The sequence below is a fragment of the Solea solea genome, chromosome 19 (genome assembly GCF_958295425.1).
Source record: "Solea solea chromosome 19, fSolSol10.1, whole genome shotgun sequence".
Classification (NCBI taxonomy): domain Eukaryota; kingdom Metazoa; phylum Chordata; class Actinopteri; order Pleuronectiformes; family Soleidae; genus Solea; species Solea solea.
This window is the reverse complement of record NC_081152.1, coordinates 9,176,331-9,185,754: the sequence shown is the minus strand read 5'-3', so window position 1 is coordinate 9,185,754 and position 9,424 is coordinate 9,176,331.

Genomic DNA, 9,424 nt, shown 5'->3' with positions numbered 1-9,424 from the left:
CGTGAGCACGAGATACTTTCTCGTGAGCACGAGATACTTTCTCGTGAGCACGAGATACTTTCTGGTGTGCACGAGATACTTTCTGGTGCGCACGAGATACTTTCTGTTGCGTACGAGATACTTTCTAGTGCTCACAAGATACTTTCTGGTGCTCACGAGATACTTTCTGGTGCTCACGAGATACTTTCTGGTGTGCACGAGATACTTTCTCTTGAGCACGAGATACTTTCTGGTGCTCACGAGATACTTTCTGGTGCTCACAAGATACTTTCTGGTGCTCACGAGATACTTTCTGGTGTGCACGAGATACTTTCTCTTGAGCACGAGATACTTTCTCGTGAGCACGAGATACTTTCTCGTGAGCACGAGATACTTTCTCGTGAGCACGAGATACTTTCTGGTGCTCACGAGATACTTTCTCTTGAGCACGAGATACTTTCTCGTGAGCACGAGATACTTTCTCGTGAGCACGAGATACTTTCTGGTGCTCACGAGATACTTTCTGGTGCTCACGAGATACTTTCTGGTGCGCACGAGATACTTTCTGGTGCTCACAAGATACTTTCTGGTGCGCACAAGATACTTTCTGTTGCGTACGAGATACTTTCTAGTGCTCACAAGATACTTTCTGTTGCGTACGAGATACTTTCTGGTGCTCACGAGATACTTTCTGTTGCGTACGAGATACTTTCTGGTGCTCACAAGATACTTTCTGGTGCGCACAAGATACTTTCTGTTGCGTACGAGATACTTTCTAGTGCTCACAAGATACTTTCTGTTGCGTACGAGATACTTTCTGGTGCTCACGAGATACTTTCTGTTGCGTACAAGATGCAACAGAGATACTTTCTGTTGCGTACGAGATACTTTCTGGTGCTCACAAGATACTTTCTGGTGCGAATCTCGTGCTCACGAGAACGAGATACTTTCTTGTGCGAACAAGATACTTTCTTGTGCGAACAAGATACTTTCTGGTGCGAACGAGATACTTTCTGTTGCGTACAAGATACTTTCTGGTGCTCACAAGATACTTTCTGGTATCTAAAGTATCTCGTGCGCACAAGAAAGTATCTCGTGCGCACGAGATACTTTAGTTTCGATGTCCCTTTAGGGGCTCTGTACATTCCCCCTTGAGTTAAACAATTATTATACAAAATATCTCTGTGTTGATGAGGTCTATACCTTAAATAAATATACATCTATATCTATATAGATATAGATGTCGACTCTGTCCATTCATTTTTGCTTTGTTTTACTGAAAAAACCTCCCTCGCTCGTATCGGTCGCTGCAGAAGCAAAATGATCTGACTATTCAACAACAAACACGTATTATTTGTCTCTCATGAATGCAGCATTCTGAAAAATCCCAACACCGGTGCCACCCACTAACTGGGAGGTCACAGGATAAATATTGGTTTCCAGCAAAGCAAAACAATATTCATGAACGCCGTGGGCAGAAAACTCTCAGCTGATTACACACTACCTGGACAGGACAAAATGGCAGCGGGCCAAAGTAAACAAGTGGCTGCTGAAGATAGTGAAAGCATCCAGCAAGGCATGAAATCTCAATGTTGTTTCTCAGCATTCCGGCACAGAAAACCAGTGTTGTTATTTCAGTTTAAAATGGGTGGCAATAGATTAGTTTTCAGGGTTTCTCAATCACCGGGAAAGAAGACATCGACCTTAATCGAGCCACGGATGAGACATTTACAACTTTGTATATGTCTTTAAATATCGAGTGTACCTGATACAAGCTGTAAGATTCACAGCATCTCTTGTTGGAAGTCATTTTTGAAGCAAACTGCCATTTTGATGAACAATCGGATGTTATTGTTACAGTTACAGTGTATTGTAATTCATGACAAATATCAAAGACACATGTCATCAAAAGGTAACAAATGAAACAGTCTGATCAACTGATTTCTATTTGAAGTGCGTGTCAAAAACATTGCATTAATCCCGTTGTTTTAAGTCATTACCGTGACGAAGTGTTACACGTTATATCTTTTAAATGAAATAAATCAGTGTGATTAAACAGAATCAATGATAAAAAATGAGGTTTGTTGAAGATAGTGGATTGTAGGAACACTGGATGTTCTTTTTAATTATTCATTGCTCTCTATTACAAGCTTGCCATAAATCTGCTTTGGATGACTCAGAGTCAGTCTGCCTACTTACATCACACAGTCATGCATCACATGTAAAAAACCTTTGGCGTGCTGTGCAGCCACTATGACCCCTTGGACAGATATCCATGTACTATATGCAAAGGCTCCAGCTGAGTGGGGGAAGCTGGCAGCGTCCTGCCACTGACTGGCTGATGCTGTAACCATGAGGAAGCTTTTAAGAAAATGAGTTTTCAGAGCCAGAGCACGCAGCCACTGATGGACTGCTCTCATTTGTTTTTGTTTTATCTGCATGGACACCAGGACACAAGGTCTCCACCCGTGTTGCTCCGTGCGTGAGAACTCAGTCTGAGAATCTCACCGAATTGTGCATGTATTTTTAGTTTCGTTTCAATTTCTTTGGCGTCCCTTTGACACAACGCCTGGTTTCGAGCTGATAATGAAATCGCACCATAAACCAACACGATGTCGTGCAGAGCAGCAGCGGATGTCGACAGCAGCTGTCTGGGCCATGTGACCGGGCGGCCCATCGTGATTGATAAGCGCCGACATTGCTCTAATTGAAGACGGTGTGTCCGTCAGACATTTGTACATCCAGTCCTTCTCATGAGCACTCCTGTTCATTATCTGTCTTCTCTTTACTTCATTTCCTGCTTTCTTTGTTTCGTTCAAATCTGACTTCATCTTCAAACTGATAATGTAGTGGGTGTAGCATGTTGGTGACACAGTATACTGGTCCACCTCTCCTTCTCTTTGCCAACTTTTCTTCATTTTCTTCCTATAAATATGCTTTATGAGTAAAATCTGTTTGTTTTTAGATGCTGTCATCACCTGGTAATGAGCTGAGCTTAATATTCTACTGTAAAAACTTATATTTTTATTCCAGCCTTCAACTAGCTCCTTTGTATTCCACCCTGTGTTGTGTTTCATTTGCATTTTTATTGCAGTTTATTTTAAAGTTTTAACCTCTTGCCTCTAGCCTTTTCCTATTTTATTCCACCCTGTGTTGTATTTGACTTTTTTTTTGTTTTATTTGAAAGTTAAAACAGGGTTTTCACTCTTTGACTTCAGACTGTGTTGTGTTTTATTGTTGTATTTGCTCTTTTAAATTGTATTGTAAAGCACTTTGAGCTGCAATCCTTAGATTTTTAAATATTACTGTATATGTGCAATGTCCCTTGAATTATGTGTCAAAGGGAAAAGTCGATATCGATGTCATGATAATGGCGTTATTCTTTATACAGTGGCTTTCTTAAGGTACTTGCATTCATCACCTCGAATAAAACTGGGGGAGAGACTCAAATCATCTTACTCTATGTCACATTCCCATTGCATTATATCTGTGACACTTAAGTTTTAAGGTGAGGTTGTATCTTTTATCTTCCGGCACATAAAAGAAGACTCCATCCATTCTGGGAGGAGGTGAGTCATCTGGAATTTCCATATGAATGGATAATAAATAGTGTATGTTGAGCATTTTGTCCATTTTAATTAATAATGATATCCTGCACCTTATTACCAAGACATGGCAGTTACAGCATTGTACAGTGAATACACCTTTTTAATGATAAATGAGTACTGTGTATCAGGTATTATAGCGTCTAATCCAGCACATTTACACTATATAATGCATTACTTTCTATTGCAAGTGTTTGTCCTCTCTAGGCTTCATCTCTGTGCCAATTCTGTCCGTCGACGAGTCCAGGGTGCATCTGTAAACACAGCCTGGGTACCTGACACCTGGTGTAACAGTAGCCACATCACTCAAAGTGGCACTGCCGATAAGGAGATGACCACAGACAGTCAAATAAAGGACAGTCGCAAACTAACGCACTGAAGTTAATGCTTATTATTTATTGCTACATATATATATGCTAAATAATTCCAGTAACATAACACATCCCTGTTCATTCATTGTTTTGGACCCTTTTTTTTTTTTTTTTTGCTCTATATAAACATCACAGGCATGAGCAAAAATGTATCGTATTTGCAGGTTTTCGTGTAGTGCAGCCGGCACAGTGGGCCGCATGATTAATATCACAGTTGACCAAGAAGTGTGAAATAAATCACAGCCACTGCTTTAAATATCATCTTCAAGGCTTTGGTGTCAGCATAAGAGCTTTTCATGTAGGTCAGGTGAACACATTGTATTTCCATGGATCGCAACATAAATAGTGTAAAATCGGATTTAAAAAAGAAAAAAAAAAGAGGGGAGAATTTAAAGTGCAAAGAGCAGCTGATCCTTTGTCACTAACTGGATATTCTCACGAAAAATAAAAATAAAAATGATATTCCACTTCCTGGTGCTGCACTTTCTCCAAAAGCAGTAGGAGCGGGAATGTGGTTTAATTCTCTAGAAAAGAGAATCAAGCACATATCTGCGCTCTAGAGAGAAACACACACATGTGATAATAGCCAGTGTGGATTGGTTGGTGTCACATTAACAGCACACTCAAGTGAATCTGCCGCCCATCTGAAGCCCTCTTGACCATCTCTGCTCTTCCCCCGCTCTTCAGATTATAGTGCCCCCAGTGCAACAGCCACTTATACGTGTGCTCTCTGCACCAGCATTTATAGGAGACCCATTCATCTGCTTAATACAATATTTCTGTCTGGAATTTTCTGGTATTTTTTTTTTTCTCGATTAAATCATTAGCCAGATAGATCTTTGCAAACAATCATTTAGTCATTCAGACTTTGTTTCTAACATTGAAGTCGTTACAGAGAAGAAAGAACAAGCACAACATGACGTGAACTGTAATGTAAAGCAAGGCCCTTGGTTAAAGGACATATAAAAAATGTTTTCAATAGTAAAAAAATAAATGAGAATGAAATAACATTCAAGTGTGTGAATTTGTTTCCTCCAGGTTCTCCAGTTTCCTCCCACAGTCCAAAAACATGCAGATATGCAAATTGGACACTCTAAATTGATCGTCGGTGTGAGAGTGGACGGTTGTTTGTCTCTATATGTGGCCCTTGCCCCTCCCCCGCGACCCACATGCGGAGGAAGATGAATGAATGAATGTCTGCCCATAAATCCTGCTAAATGTTAAATTCACTGGACCTGTAATTGCACAGTGTTTGTTTTTACAGTGTGACTGTTCCAACGTGTCTACCTTCAAACCCCGCTTCTTTACGATTGTATGATCTCTATTGTGTCCCGTTTTAACATCGTCCACTCTGCAGTTAAGTGTCGTTGAGCATTTGTAAAAAAAAAAAGAAAATAAAGCACACGTTATTATCATTCAGTGAGGCGGATTTATCACACAAACTGCACAATAATATGTCTGCACACACAGAGACTACACTGCTGAAAATACTGTCATTCTGTGAATCATGTCTTTTCTTTGTTTGCTCTTTTCTTCACACCTCCTTTACTTCCTTTCTGCCCATCATACTTTCTCATATGCAACCCAGCTTTTGTCGCTAATATGATGATTCAGGGCGCTCCCTCCTAAACACAAGTCTTTGAGCTATGAAATGACTTGTGTACATTGCACAATAATATATTTATGACTCCTTAAGCTCACAGGCTGCCTAAGGACCCGAGCCTGCATCCTCTCTCTGCCCTGAACGAATGTGCATCAATGCTTATGGTGGTAATGTATACAGTTGCACTCACTACCCAGAAATGATGTTGTCAAAACACAGCACCAGATATCAGTCTGAGACAAATCAATCATTGGAGTTCTGCTGCCAAGCTAACTATCTATAGAAATAATAATAATCATATTGCCCCCCTCACGCCCGCAGTTGGAAATAATTCAAAATTCCTAATCTCCCAGCCCCAAAAAAGATCATCTTAATCCAGCTTGCTCAATTATATAGCTCTCTTTTTTATTATTATTATTATTATCATTATTTTAACTTGTGATCACGGTGAAGCCCTTCAGAACACAACACGGCCAGATGGCAAACGCCAGATGGTCATGATTACTGAGAAAGCAAAATGATTCCTGATTTTAACATCATTAGCAGATTAAAAAAAAAATAAAAATGAGAGGGGAGAGAGGGAGGGAGAGAGAGGGTGAAAGAAAGAAATTCCTGTTTCTGGCTTTGAATCAACAACACAAACTGGATCTCAGAGACCAGGGTCGGGGGGGGGTAGCTGGTGTTCATGTAATCATAGCAGAGGCTGGTCCTGCAAGGTCCTTTTCCCCCCAGATGTTGTTGCATAATTGCTCAATGAAAATGAAAGCGCTGTTGTTCAGTGTTGACTTTCAACCTCCCGGGAGCTGGAGCTGCTGTCAGTGACCACAGGAGGCAAAGCTCCACGCAGCTAGTGATGATGGACTCTGAGCCGAATGATGGATGAACGGACACGCCGCCTTAAAGTGTTTGCAAGCCAGAGATGTGTCAGAGATGATGCTCCACGACAAGGATACACTGAGCATCAGAGGAGATTTTGTGTTCCATGAATGAATTTTACTGCTGCTCATTAGGAAATTGATATAAAGACTTTGATTGTCAGGCCTTGGTTTTAACCACAGTGCTTTACTCTTTACATCCATCTCTGGCTTCTGCACGCATCACTTAATGAGTCAGTGGAGTAGTCATCACTCAATTTCTTGAAGCTTCACTTCCATAAACACCAGGCTTCACACAGCGTGAACAGATTCATGCATTTTCCTCTAGAACACCCCCCTAACGAAAATGACCTTAGAAAGGTAAAAAAGGTGTCACGAAAAAGTCCAGCGTGACGATACCGTGTTGTCCCGTGAGACATGCTTACATTATTAATCCGAGCAATCTCACCAGCTTTGCACCATGTGCCACTTAATCCCATGATACACGTCAGCATTTCAGTCCATAGGCCACTTAAGGTGAAAGACAAAGAGCAAGTTGGAAAAAGCCGATTCAATTATCTTTTTTATCAAGACATTGTAAACTGTATATAAATGTGAAATTGTGAAAGTAATAAAAGGACAAAAGAATGATGGGAAAAAAGGGAAACGGATGAAAATGGCATGGCATATTGGTTCAGTCATTTGTTTGATCAAATCTATTTTTAATCCCACTGCATCACAACTGGAGTGAGTCATATCACATCAGCGGGGTTCACGTGTGTCTTTTAATCAAGATGTGAATTCATTTCCCTCACATTTAGCAAACTGTAAAAAAAACAAAAAGCCTCGCAGACAAGCACAGTCCATATCACATCACTGACTGAAACCGTAGCAGAGTCTTAAATGTCTCCAAGGTACATGGATCACACACTGCCTGTCCTGTAACAGGAGAAGAGAAGGTGCCAGTACTCAGACAAGTGCTTATCAGGCCAGGGACACATCACAGCAGCAGCAGCAGCAGCAGCAGCAGCAGCAGCAGCAGCAGCAGCAGCAGCAGCAGCAGCAGTACGTCACCTCAGCAATCCAATGACCCGTGCCCAAGTGCCCTTGTTTTCACAGCAGCCCTCATTCATTCACTGCCGCGGTGGAATGAGCCTCTCTGATTTGCGAAGGGGTGGTGGCTTGAGGATCAGGTGACCAGTCACATTCTTATGTTGTGCCTCGGTGAAACAATGTAGGTCACGCCCTCCTTTGGCGGTAATTAAAAATGCAGGATGGAGAGACCTGCCTCATTCTCCAGTGGCTTTGCAAACAATCATACAAATTTGAAATCACTCAATGCCACCATAACTTGTAGTCTTGTCATGGTCATGCACATTGCAGCAGATGATACTTAGACTCTTAAATTGCATGGCTCATCTTTCCCAAAATCACTGAAAACATTTGGCACACTTATACATGGTAAATGGTCTGTATTTATATAGCGCTTTCTTGTCTTGACCACTCTGCTGCTGCTTTACACTACAGTTATGCCATTCACCCATTCACTCACACTTTCATACAGCTATATGGGAATGCTTTCCAGCTTTTCCAAACATCGTGTTACTGTTTTTTTTTATTATTAATCGGAATTTTATTAGTCGGAACAAGGGCATTTTTATGTCGATTTAGCATGTTCTCCATGTGTGTGCGCGGGCTTTCTCCAGGTTCTCCGGCTTCCTCCCACAGCCAAAACACATGCAATATGGCAATTAGGTAAATTGGACACAAATGTACCTTAGGTGTGGGTGTGAGAGTGAATGGTCTATGTATGTGTCTATGAATGAATGGATGGATGGAACAAGGGCCTTTTTGCATAGAGTTTGCATGTTTTATCTGTGTGTGTGGGTTTTTTTGTGTGGGTGGGGTTCTCCAGTTTCCTCCCACAGTCCAAAAACATGCAGATTTGGAGATTAGGTCAATTGGACACTCTAACTTGACGAGGTAGGTGTGAGAGTGGATGGTTGTTTGTCTCTATTTGGCCCTGTAAGAGAAAAACGTATATAAATTAGCTGATTACATTCCTAAGCACAAACCTCAACAACAACTCAGGACGGTGCCAGCCACAACTCACTAATCACAAAGGCCTCGGTGTAGCACTGGCACCAGTCATTTATCTAGAAAATGTGCCTCTTTATATCTTTAAAATATGCTGTGTCTCGCCTGACTGGGACAGAGGACTGATAACTCAACTGTGCAGTCCTCCCAAAGGTCAGCTCTATGTATCAGCAGAGAGAGGCCTCCACAACCCTTTCAATATCCTAACTCTGGGACTCACAGGCACACAGACAGAGTTCAGTCTATGAGGCATGACGATGAATGCTACGAATGATACCTAGACAGTAACAGATGGTGCAAAATATGTAAATATATATATATATTATCTGAATGATTTTGTTAAAGTCTTAAGGTCTTAAATCATCTAAAATAGAAGATAATGACAAGCTCATTGAAGTTCTCTAGAACAAATGCTTGATGAGTTTGGATGTTAATGATCCAAAGGAACGTTGATTATCTGCTCTGACGACGTATGAATGGACCTGTATGTTCGTCATCATTTGGACCAAAGATGAGAAAAGGACAAGGATGAGCAGTGAGGAAAGTGTGACGCAGGTCATTGACTGATCCGTAGTCGTGCACTCTCGGATTCCCAGAGCCATTAGTCATTAAGAAGTGTTGTAAAGGGACTATGTCTTTGAGTTTCCTAACTAAGAATATTGTGCACGCGTGTCTCCAGCTTGTATGTAACAATCACGCTGCCCTCCTGTGGGAATTGGCAGCATTACATATTCATAACCGGCTCTGTTCACACTTGAACGAGAAAATGAAGTCTGGTTTTAGTAACTGAGCAGTATTGATCTTCCAACCATGAACATTTTTTAATGAATAAGGTAGCTGTACAAAGTGTATTTTAATATACTGGCTTGCATGACTTAAATGTTGCAAATAAAAAATGCAATTTTACACCTGAGT